Raw genomic sequence first — 12,946 nt, 5'->3', positions numbered from 1 at the left:
TCGTGTGAGACATTTAAGCGAGGAATCCCGTTCAACCCTCAGGCCGAGCAGGAATCCACACGGTCCCGGTCAGCTGGTGCGGAAACGGGCAGAAGGCAGGAGCGCGCTGGGGTCACAGGCCAGCGCGAGGGAAACGAACCCGTGTCTGCAGAACCCTGTCGCCCTCGCGTTCCCTCATTGTCTCAGTCATCCTACAACAACCCTGCAGAATCAATGTTTTTGTAAGACTTGCGTTTTCCTTGGTAATATAAATAACACATGTTCTTTTCTTTACGGGAAAGTTTGAAAATTTAGAAAGGCGTAGAGAAAATTAAAATCGCCTGTATCCTTGCCACGCGGAAAAATACACAGGAGTATGTTTTGTTTACATTCTCCCGATGTTTAGACAGATAAGTAGATAGATCTGAGAGGGAGAGATGACCTTGCAGAGGCACATACTGATGGAATACCAATTTTTTGAAACAAAACTGCGGTAAAGGAGTGAGTTCTGTTTTACAAGACTGTTTGCGTGACATTTACAATGCAGTTATTACCCTCGTTTTCCATATGAGGCATTTGATCTCAGACACGTGAAAGGACTCGCCTGGGGTCGCACCGGTGGGTGGGACCCACTTTCCTTCCTGTCCCTTCCCCTTTCCTCTCTCTCTCTGTCCTCTCTCTCTCCGTCAGGTCACATTCTGGGCATAAATCAACGAGTGCATTTGCCTGTTTCCTTGTGCGCCAGATTGCGGAAGGTCAATGTTCCAGTCCTGAGTCTGTGACTCACTCAGGCAGCTCAGCTTTTGCTTTCCCTCATCCATGAAATGGGTACATTTTGATTCAAAGTTCTAGGGAATCTGAAAGTGTTGGGTGAAGAAATTGGTAGAGCCTAGGTGTGGGTTTTGAAAGCTAGCTTGCCTCTTATTTTCTGTGAAAGCTTGGGACAGTCACTTAACCTGAATCTCGGTTTGCACATCGGCCACAGGAGGACGGTGACATTGACAGTGATAGTGGACTTGTGGTGAGGATAATCGTAACGATAGTAGGAGATATTACCGAGTGCTTGCTGGCCGTCACGGGCTGTGCTGAGCCCTTTCCATGAATTCATTTATTTCCTTCTTAGAACAACTCGGTGAGGTTTAGGAAGAGTGACTGTTCCTATTTTACAGATAAATCTGAGATAAAGTGAAGAAACTGAGGATTGAGGTCATGCATCTGGGAAAATGGGTCTAAGATCACAAAGACCCTTTGAAACCGGGAACCCTTCTTTTTCTACACAGGACTCAAGCCAGGCTTTTAACAAAGCTGGTGTAGGACATTTTTCTCTATTACTGTCCCTGGAGACGTATCCCAGACAACAAAGGATAAAATGAAACAACTTTTCACTTTCTTAAAAACAAGGAAAAGTCTCAGCCCCAAGCCATGGGACATAACGTGTATCTTCCAAAACCTGTGAAGAGCAGGACACCAGGAGGGGGTCCAGAGCTGGCATCCACCTCCTTGGACCTTGAGCAGGATGCATATGTCCCTGAGTAAGTGACCCAGGGGTAAAAGGTATATCCAATGGCCCACTGATTATCACAGTACCATCTAGGGCATGGGCAGGTGATGTCCCTATGCAGACTTGGTTGGGCATTGTGGAGTGATGGGTGGGGGAGGGGTACAGAAGAGCCCAAACCAGCATGCTATTTTTGGTGCCCCGGACCAAAACTCCTGGTTTAGGAAAGTGTGGGTTTAAAGCAATGTGGAGGAACACAGAAATGCAGGAAATTCCAGATCAAATGCAGAGGCCTCCCATGGTAAAGGAAAGCCTCTTTCCTGGCAGGGTAAAGACCAGATATGAGGTAGAGACCTACCTCAGGGTAAACAAAATCACGTGGAAGAACAGAGGAGTTCTGCACAGCAGTCTGTGTCCATGTGATGTCCCAGTTCATTACTCTCTCCCCTTGGCCCAGGTCAGCACATGACGAGCTCCATCCAATCCAAAAAGGTACATAGAGGAACCGGCCTGTGACCTATCATACTGGAAAAAAATAAAATAACAATAAACATCGAGGAAAAGAATTCCCCCACCAAAAGGCAGATAAAAGGACTATATAGCATTAATTGTCCAAAGAAAATAGTGGCAAAATTTAGACACATACTATTAATAAAAATAATGACAAATCAATAAATGTACAAATATTAATATGATCGAAAGTATGATTTTTGAAGGTAGAGCCCAAAGGGGAAATTTTAAAACAACATGAAAGGATAAAAAGTGAGCGGAACTCCAGAAGAAAACCTGCTGTGGAAAAGAAAAATGCAACACAAATTAAAGTCTCGTTAGAGTCTTTAAAAATTAGAATCATCATTGCAGAAAGCATCATCTAAGACATTAATTCTAATAGAGCCCTATTGGCATTTTGAGCGGGACATTAGTCATGGGACAAGTCTCTGTGTGTTGAAAGATGTTGAGATTTTTAACCCTCGTCCCCCAAATGCCAGTTAAGCCCCCCTAATTATTGTGTCCACCAAAACACCGTCCACTTTCAAAGCATAAGGATATTAAATGATTATATCTTCAGGATATATCTTTATGGTACATAAACAGAGAAGAGAAATATGACACATGCTTAACCTTGTCTCTCATTAGGAAGAGGCCACAGAACAGGTGACACAGAAAAATGTTAAATGATATAATTGAAGAAAACTTTACCGAAATAAGTAATGGGCTTCTCAGAAGGAAAATGTGATATGGAATGAGCAGCACCAATGAACGCTGCTGTGAAAATCCTGAAGTTCAGGAGTAAGAAAGGAGCCCTATTGGCTTCTAGGAGAACATGCAAATTTCAAGGCATAAAGGCATATTCTAGAATTTTCCACAACTGAAGTCAGTGCTGGAAAATGAATATCTACAAAGTGGTGAAGGTAGGATTAAGAGGCGTGCTCTGTGAATTTTAAGCCAAGTTATATTTGTCCTTCAGATGTAAAGGTTTTGGAAATATTGACAAACACACACACACTTGCAGAGTGCAGTGCCTCTAAGACTCTGGGGGGAAATAAACACAGCTCCGTTCCCCAAAAGAACCCCCCGATTGATTTTGTGCCTTAAATTGAGACAACGTAAAGACACCCTAAAATAAGTAATGTAGGAATAATGACATCATGGTTAGACAGGGAACATTGCCGTTCAGTAAAGGATTAAGAGGGACCAACTGAAATTTTGCTCACGGAACAAAATGTAAATAGTAGAAAGCGAGACAACGGGTACAAAACTGAGAGGGGGGGAAGTATACGGTGTTAATTTCCTCTTCCTTCATAGCAGGGAGTTAATAGTCTAAAATTAAAATGTAACTTAAAGATGACTGCAAATCAGTGGGTGCTATAATCTCTTTTCGTAATTTAAAGGGATCTTTTAGCAAGGAGACCGTATTCTAGGTAGCTGAAATAAGTCTTCCCATTTTACTTTAACTTCTTTTTCCTTCTGTTAAATTCAAATCAAAGAGAATTTAGTACTTTTAAATATTAAAGATAGTGTGCATAACATGTTCCTATTTTTATCCCCTTATCTATCTTTTATTTTTTCACCTGTCCTTTTCTCTCTCTCTCTCTAAACAGAATAATGTCTGGGATGATGTTTACCAAATATTGATGACCACGGCCACTTGAGTAGTCGAATTTTGGATAATTTTTTCCCCGCTGGCTCTTTTGCACTTTTTTGGTGTTGCTGGAATATTTTCACAATGCTCATATGTGAAGTGTATTCACTGAATAAAGCCCATATTCCCCACCAAAAAATAAAGCCATCACAATGGAAGAAAAGGCAAAGCTAATTTCTAACATTGGAGTTGCCTATCTGGCCACCCATTCTCTGGACTCAGATGCTAATCATGGCTGTAAATTGACTTTACCCATCCCAGCAGATTTCCCCAAGAATATCTGAAGTGCTTTACAATTCAGGTTGAATCTAACGGGGACGGAGCCCATACATCACAGTAAAGGACAAGTGCACAAACCCTGGTACCCCTTTCCTTGGAGATTTTCAGACACGGAGGCAGGTATGATTACAATAAACGCATCTATCGTGACTCATTTAGACACTGATTTGGTGTCCTCTACTGAGTCACTTCCCATAGTATCCTGTAATGATAATGTGCAATTTAAACACAATTTAAAGGGGCCCCTGGGTGGCTCAGTCGGTGGAGCGTCCGACTTCGGCTCAGGTCATGATCTCACGGTCCGTGAGTTCAAGCCCCGCGTCAGGCTCTGTGCTGACAGCTCAGCTCTTGGAGCCTGCTTTGGATTCTGTGCCTCCCTCTCTCTGACCCTCCCCTGTTCACGCTCTGTCTCTCTCTGTCTCAAAAATAAATAAACGTTAGAATGATTTATTAAAAAAAATAAATGCAATTTAAAGAACACTGTTTATTTGCATTCTGGTAAATACCTTCACATGCACGACCTCAAGAACGATCCGTGGGAGAGGTGGTGCCTCACCTAATTTACAGATGAGGAGAACAGAGGTTCAAATGACTTGCAAAGGAGTTTAACCTTCCAGCCGGAAATCTGAACCAAGATCCTGGTTTGTAGGTGAGTGTGTGGGGACCAGGACGTTAGGAATGGACTTCAGAATTTATTTCCGAAGTTAGTGGTTTGTCCCTTTCTGGAGCCCTGCCACATCTGAGGATGTGTCATAGACCCTCTCTGCATCCATATCATTTGGGCAGGATTGACTTCATTCCACTAGTCCAAGATTGTGCACGTGACCTGCACACGGGCTCACTGTGCATCCCATTGCTGTAGCACCCTGATGATTATTTCTGGGATGAATTATGACCCTAGATGGTCCATGGGAGTGAGCACTGGGGCTTTTTTCCGGTGCAAAGAGGGACCCGATCTTCTTTGAGTATAACAGCAGCAAGGATGACAGAAGCCTCGACCTGCTAAGAACCACCACAGGAATCCCAAGAATAAAGCCAACACAGGGGAGAAAGAGCCGAGAGCTGGAGATAGACTGTGTTCCCATTGCTTCGCTGAAGCTCCTGGATCCAGCCATGCCTGAATCTATTCACCACAGATTTTGGTGACACACGAGACAATGAGTCCTCTTTCTGCCTTATTGAGTTGGATTTCGGACGCCTGAGGTGGTGTGGCCCTTAGGCATTTGGAAACACCACATGTGTCGGAGCAGAGGTCGTGACTGGATCTCCTGGCTCTCAGTGTAGCTTCCTTCCATTGAACTCTCTGGGATGCCTTGCAATAAAACTCACACGACATTTCGGTCCCCCCCCCCCCGGAGGCGACTTCGTTTGTGAAAGAGGAAGACTCACTCATTTTTGAACCCTGTGTCTCAGGAATGACTTTCCCACGAGAACTGAACTGCAGAGGATGGGTGAATCAGAGCTAAAAGGTTGTCACTTGGAAAGTTTTGTTTTAAATGAGCTAAATTAAAGGAATAGTCTCTCCCTTTTAATGCGCATATAAAATCACTTCACTTTCCTGGTTAACAATGTAAGTCCCATTCTCATTATCAGAAGCATAAAAATGAGTGAGGTGACAGTTTCTTTTTAAAATGCAAAGTGTTACATGCCAGAAGTTACGAGAAATTAGCTGGCAATTCTCCCTCAGTGCAGGTATAAAAGGGTGACTTTCTTTCTTTTGGTCTTTTCCACGATTATGATCCAATCTTCTTGCCTTGAAAACAGGAAGGGTTACGTGTACCATCAGCCAAAGCAAACAAGAAGCCACACACAAACTCCTGCCTTTTTACGGAAACAAAGAGGAGGCAGTGAGCTGTTCAAAAGGAAAGTTACAAATGCAATGATAGGAAGACCATGTGACACACATTAATTCAAAAGGGCCCCTTTATTGGATTGCGATCCGATTGTGTTTACAAATATATAGCCAGAAGGCTTTTAATTTGGGGGCAATTTCATTGTTCATAGATATATATCCAGCTACAGATATACATCTATGAAATTATGTGCTTCTGTGTTTTAAATGAGATACAGTTCCTCTCCTTTAATGCAATAATGTTTCCTATTTTATGATCTACAGTTGCCCAAAGTTGGGGCAATTTTATAACAATCTTATTTGAAATATCATAATAGATGAAAGATGTAAATACTGTGATGTTTAGAGACCCGCTTGGAAGTTGAATTCATTGGGATTTAGGAAAACCACCGGAGCGAACAAGGACAGACTTGATTAAAATCGCACGGATTGGGTTCCTCTTGCAATTCCAGCCACTTCTCGCCTCCTTGCTGTTTATTTTTCTTTTAAGCCCGAGCTCAATAAATAAACCCAGCTAACAATTAAAAAGTCCTCAAATGATTCTAGATGGAAAAATTCAAAAATAGCCTGGCTGGCCCGGCTTTTGCTGTGGAGTTTGATTAAATTCTCTAATTGCATTCGAACGGGCGGGGAAGATCACAATGTGTTGGTGCTTTTAGCATGAGCCGCCGATGAAAAACTTCAATTACCACTAAAAATGGAAAATGGTCATAATAGATAAATGCTCTTCCTATTTGAGAGCAGCCTTTTAAAAATTACGTAACTGGTTTGGGTGAGATACTATTCTATTTCCTCTTGTGCTCTGCCGATCGATGTATGCCTTCCCTCCAGGCTAGGAACCCCTCCGTCCTCTGGGGGAGGCCTTTTGCCAGCAGCTGGCTTGGCTAAGGCAGCCCTTTTCCTGGCCAGAGACTGAATGTCCTCCGGCAGAGATGATGGAAACTGAAGGTTTCTTGGATAGAAGGGCGAACAAAGACCGAGGAAGGTGGGTACCTTTGGAGCAGCCCTGCGGTCTACTGTTGACTTGGACCCCGCTGGGGAAGGTGGGTGAATTAGGGGCGGGGCAGAGGGCAGAAAAATTGCCAGAGAGTTGCCAATTTTCAAGTCCCGCTTTAAGCCAAATGTGCCCCCATCTTCTGGAAAAATGGATTGCTCGTCACATCGGGCTCGGCTCAAACGTTACCTCCTCCAGGAAGTCCTCCCCCCACCATCTCCTCTGTGCTCCCAGGATGCTGTGTACCGTCTACTGTGGCACGGTCTGCATTTGATGGGATCCTGGTCCCGACCACCTCTTGCCTCCCCTTTGCCCCCTTGGGAGCTCCCCAGGGCCAGAGCCCATATCTGGGTATTCTGTGTCCAGCCGTGTAGTTCCCTGGGGCTGTTCATGCCACCCCTTCTGTGTCTCTCCCCCTCACCGGCAGGCAGGAGCTTTAGAATCACATAGACCCTGACTCCTGTGCTGCCCATTTTTAGCTGGGCGATGTCTTCACCCTTCATGCCTTGGCTTCCCCATCTGCAGAATGAAGGTAAGTCTATCCATCTCCTAAAATTGCCGAGCAATGGAAATAAAGGAGGTGAAGGCAGCTAGCCAGTGCTGGGAGCACCTGACAGGCTCTCAGGAGACACCAGCTTATTTCCTTTCTGCTTCCTTTTCCTGATTTCCCTCCTTCTACCCACTGCCATGGTCACCGGCACTGTCACCACCCCCACTGTCACCACTTAATGAGTAATTGCTGAGCGCTAGGCACTGCGTTGATGGCTTTACACAGACCATCTTATCTACCTCTCCAGTCCTTTTTCTTCCCCTCTTTGACCAGCCCTGGCCTCAGTCTCCCCAGCTCCTGGGCTCTCTGTAGCTTTTCATTGCATGGCCCCCACAGAGGGGGGTACCCAGCCCAGGCTCCTGGGGTTAAACCTCTGCTTTTGCAGCCCAGAGACCCCCCAATGTCCTCTACATCAGAGAGAAGGCTTGGTGCCTTCCCAGGAGAGGGAACAGACCAGACAGCACCACCTTGAACCACAGTGCTGCCCAGAGCACCCCTCCCCTTCGTGTCATGTGCTCTCTGTACCCCTCCCCTGCCTAGCTCTGCTGTCCAGACACTTCAGGGGACACCTCTGCCTGATGGTCCTGAGCCTGCCTGACGCCCTCAGCCTGTTTCGGCAGGTCCCCTGTCACCGTGGCTTCCTCCCATCATGCCTCAGACCTACCCGTGCCCGGCCAGGTGTGACACCTTCCCTGCATTCCCTCCTCCATTCCTTCCGCAACCCCCCACCTCCTCCCGCCTTTGCAGCCATGCCTGATGTCCCCTCTTCTTGTCCCCATTCTGTCTCTTCTCTCCCGTTCCTCAATGGCTGCAACCAAGCCCCTAACGTTTTATGGCCGGTCTGTCTTTTCAGACATGCACACGACACGGCTGCTGCTCTGGAGGAGGCCGGACCTAGCAGGGAAGACAGAGCAACCACCTAGGACCACAGAACCCCGTGCGCCACGGAGAGTGGATGAATGCAGCGCCCCACACGTCGGTTCATATAACCAGAGCGCGAGGTCAGGATGGGGCGAAGCAGCTTTGAGAATCGCGAGGCAGGTGCCTGGGGGATCTTATTCAATATAGGTCAACAGGATGATACGACAGTTCATAAAAAGCTAATGGGATCTGAGGCTGCGTTACGAGGGGTTCAGAGCTTAGATCAAGGGAGTAGGAAGCCTGCACTGCTTCCTACACCTCAGGCATTGTGCTCACTTCAGAGTGGGGCACGGGGGCACCAGAAGGAAAAGCAAATTGGAGGACAGTTACAGGAAGGCGATTAGCGGGGTCGGGGGAGGGAGGGATGCTGACATCTGGTCACACACACAGGGGGGCATGACCGACGGCAGGGGAGCGCGTTTCGCCTGGAGAAGTCTGTGATACAGTGCTGCCCGCGTCACTCCGCTGTGGCCCGAGTCAGGATGGCTTGAGAGCGAGTGGGAGGCACATCACCAGGGAAGCCGACGTGGGCACGGGCTACTGAAGAGCCGTGGCACCAGCTGAGCGACGCTGCCAACCCTCGTAGGAGGGAGGCCCTTCCCGAACAGAGAGGAGGTGCACGAGCAGGGACCCTGCACCGGGGATGCTGGGCAAAGGGCTGGGGTCATGGTCACCACGTAGCCTCCTTGCCTCTCAGCCTTTCCACTGCTGGGAGCTTCGCCGGGCAAAACCAGTCTTTGCTCCTGCCCTCCTTCCCTCCCTCTGTCCTTCTGGGTGGGGACAGCCAGGGCTCGCAGCACCAGGTTGCTGACGTCCTGAAGGGCCGTGACTTTGCAGCAAGGGCCCTCGTACGTCCTGCGGGGAAAGTTTTGTCTTAGGACTTGTACTTTACTTCCTTCGCTCCTGCGTGCACGTAGCTCAGCAAAGGGAAGATGTTGAGAGGGTTGAATGAGCCACGCAGGTTGATGGTGCCGGAAGCCTTCAGAGGTCTGCACCTGCAGGGGAGAACGCAGGTGGGACCCTGGTGGAGGGCCTGTAATAGGCACAGAGCCCTCCTCTGGGCCAGCCCCTGAGTCTCCTCGTCTCGTCCTCTGCATGAACGCCCAGAAACCGAGAGTCCTGTCCTTCTCTGCCGTCCGAATTCTAGTGTCCCCCCCCCTTCACCTCTCCTCGGCAGCCAGAGGTCTGAAGTGGGTCCCGTTGGACTAAAACAGGGTGCCAGCGAGGCGTTGTCCCTTTGGGAGGCTCAGGGGGAGAATCCGCCTTCTTGTCCTCTCTGTTTTCTAGAAGCCACCAGGTCTCTGGTTTGTAGCGTCTTTTCCCATCTTCAAAGCCAGCAGCAAAGGCGGCATCTTAAAATCACTTTCAGAATCTGACTCCTGTGTTGGGCCACCCAGATCAGCCAGCATCACGTCCCCATCTCGAGGTCCTTAACTCAGTACTATCAGTAAAGCCCCTTTTTGCCATCTATGGTGATGTGTTCGCAGGTTCTGAGGGTTAGGATGTGGCATCTTTAGGGCCCTTATTCTGCCAACCACAAGAGTCCGGGAGGATGCCCCAGTTGGCCTTCTTTAATGCCATGGCTCTCAGCTCTCAGGGACGGGAAGGACGGACAGGTGGCTCAAGCCTGGTGTGCAACGTGCTCTGTGAACTGGCCCCCACCGCCTTCTCCTCCTTCCTCTAGGGAATCCACCCGCTTGCTGGGACTTGGCACTCCACATGGCCCTCTTGTCATCCAGGACATTTCTCCACGGTCATTTCTGCCCATGAGCTGCCCCGAGGCCCTCTTCCGCCTGCGTGCATCCTTCCAGAACCGTAGCCCCACCCAAGCCGGACCTCAGTGGCGATCACCCCTCTGTCCTCCCCTTGGCTGCTCTAGGAATGCTCTGGTCTTGCTCCGGGGTGCTTGCCCGACCAGTGTTCCCACTGACCTGTCCCCCAACCATGTCCTGGGCTACTTAAGGTCACCTCAGGTCACTTCCAGAGCACACACTGGTGGCCACAGTGCAGATCCACGTTTTTAAGTGTTGAAGTCAGCAGTGGCAGATACTCTGGAGACCCCGAATAAAGTGACCAGTGTGCCATATGCCTATCGGCTTACGCTCCTCTTAAATTAATCCCCAGTAGCTCGTTACATAAAGACCAGACTCCCCACCGTGGCATCCCAGGACCTGTATGACTATGATCTCGCTCTGTCTCTTTTGTTTTCTCCAGCCTCAACCTCAGGCCAGGGTCTCCCTTGCCCCTTGGCCAGCTACCCGGGCCATCTTATCGTTCTTCAAGAACACCTCCACCCTCCTGGACCTTGACTTTGGCTCACGCCTCTCTGCTCCTCTGTTGGCTGCCTCTGTCCCCTCCTGATTTCACTGATGTCGTGTATACTCGTTCCTCAGGGATTGCCCAGCATGCATTCTGTTCCTTGGAAGCCTTCCTGACCCTCCAGATGAAGTCAGAGACACTCGCTGCTGGACGTTTGTGGCTCTGTGCACACTTCCGCACCTCCCAGTGCCTTCATGGCACCTCACAGGGTTTGTAATTCTATACTTACTTGTGTGACTACATGATGAATTTTGCCTTATCTCCTGGGGAGCATAGATGTCATAGCAGACGCTGTGATTTATGACATATAAACCCTTTTAGGAGCAAAGAACTCATTTCCTGGCTACTGGGGCTATTGGCCAATGCTGGCTCAGAGCTGTGTCCCTTTCTGGGAATCTCTTGGCTGAAGGAAGCCGCCTTGTCTGAATTTCCCCTCCCCACTGCGGGGAGGGGGGGGCAGGTATCCCATATGTAGTGACTGTGCCATGTGGGGATACAAAGGCCTGGCATCCTTCTCTCTCTTAAGAGCATCTGATGGGTTATCCCAGATTCAGAGCTCCCCATGGGACTGGCTGAAGCCTTCATTGGGACTGCATCAGACTTCAGCTTGCCTCTCTGCTCACTCCTTTTGCACTCGCTCTGTGACAGGTGTGGATCTTGAGAACTCACCTCAATACACCTCCCACATGTACATTTCATTCCAGGGTCCATTACTTGGGAGTCCATCAGGTGACCAGTGTTGATGGAGAGGTCCTAGGACATGGACCCTAGAATACGATTTTGGAGCCAGATCACCTGCTGACCAACTGGCAATAAACAGCCCATCACTGGTAGTCGGTGCCATATGGGTAGACGCGGGCATGCTGCGGCAATGCGACTGGTAAGCCTTTTGCTGGTGGTGACATGGGATGGGATATTGGAGGAAGGGTTGCCCTGGCAGGTGCAATTTCTCAGGTGGGGAGGGAGGGGGTAGTAATTAGAAGTATTATGGAATTGGACGCTTGTTGCTGGGGGCAACCGATGCATTGCAGAGACAACTGGAGGCTAAGGGTGATTAAGCACCAATTAAAGGCTAAGTGTGAGAGCCAGAGGGCAGCATATAAGGAGACTTGTCTTCCTGGAGGGCAGAACATTGTAGATCAGGCCCAAGTCTTAATTATAAGATCAGCGGAGTATTCCAGAAGACGTTGAAGTCTCAAAGCCTGCAGGTCAGCTCTGCCAGGGTCAGATCCCTAATTAGGATGGGGGCAGGGCTCATCGGAGTTCAGTAGCTCTCTCTGCCCAGCCCTACTTCCCTTGCTTCCTGAAGGTACATTTTAGTCTTGGTGAGAGGGGGTGTTTCACTGCAGGCCAGCCACCTGGGCTGGGAGAGAGCTGGCCAACAGCGAGAGGGGAGCGGAATGGGTGGTAAACAAGGGGCTGGTGAGCATTACACGTGGCCGGGATGCCAGGGCAGCTGCCGTGGCTACGGTGTGTCCTATTAACCTCCCTCGTAGGAGTTTTCCCAGGAAAAGAGACCAGCCAGGACCCTGGAGCAGCTGTTCCCAGGGAGAGTGAGCTTAGTATCTGAAGCTAATGGTCCAGGCAGCGCAAGACGTCAAGCGGTGGTGATGCAGCCGTGAGGTGTTCCAGTCCTGCTTCCGGGCAGGGGCACTCAGCTGTTTGCCCAGGTGCCCGGAGTGTTGGCTAGGTCATCTCTGGATTATTGCCCTTGGCCCAAAGAAGCTTCCTTGCCCAAGGTCACCCACCCTCATAGGGGCAGATGCGTGGTTAGTGTCAGGCACAGGAGCCCAGCCTCTTTGCCTGCATGGGACGCATCCCTGACGGTCCAGCTCAGGTCTGGGGCTTCCCTGGCATCAGCTGACCCTCCACGTGCTACCGAATCGCAGTTCAAGTTCCTCCCTGCCCCGTCTTGCTTCCCTCACTTCCTCTGCCACCCTCTGGACACATGGTTCCCAGGAGCACAGCCTGCTCAGTAAACCTACATGCAGCCCTCAGGCTCTCACAGTGGACAGCGCAGGGGGGAGTAAGATTGCGGGGTAGGGTGGGGTCTCATCCCCGCCATGTCCCTCTGGATTAGTCTCTGAATACAAGGTCTCTGCTCCCTGCCAGGGGTCCTGCTCACTGTCCGAACTCCCTGAGGCCACTGTGATTCTGGCCCCGCCTTCCCTGGGCCCATTCCCACCACCCACTTCTGCTACTTTTCAAGAGCCCTGGGAGCCAGCTACAAAATGAGTCCTGGTGCTGTAGGCTGGACGGAGAAGGAGAGAAGGCATTCACTTGCTGACGGAAAGCCCCCCGGGGAGGAGGCTGCATGGGGCCCGCACAGGTGAGGCCTGCCCTCCTGCCGCACGGGGATCGCTTGCTCCCCAGAGTCACCCTGCTTGGCACGCAGGAGGGACCGAGAGGTG

The 12,946-nt window shown here is 49.6% G+C and overlaps 1 long non-coding RNA gene across 1 annotated transcript; it reads left to right on the top strand.

The window, feature by feature from the left end:
* On the top strand, window positions 1-7,166 carry LOC113601441 (uncharacterized). Its single transcript, XR_008299647.1, has 4 exons — window positions 1-1,511; window positions 1,805-1,969; window positions 2,615-2,889; window positions 3,580-7,166. It is a non-coding gene; the product is annotated as an uncharacterized LOC113601441 (long non-coding RNA).
* Window positions 7,167-12,946: the final 5,780 nt, after the last annotated feature.

Source organism: Acinonyx jubatus, chromosome B3 (assembly GCF_027475565.1).
Source record: "Acinonyx jubatus isolate Ajub_Pintada_27869175 chromosome B3, VMU_Ajub_asm_v1.0, whole genome shotgun sequence".
NCBI classification, from domain to species: Eukaryota; Metazoa; Chordata; class Mammalia; order Carnivora; family Felidae; genus Acinonyx; species Acinonyx jubatus.
Note: the sequence above shows the minus strand (reverse complement) of the source record. Positions and strands in the feature narration are given on the sequence as shown.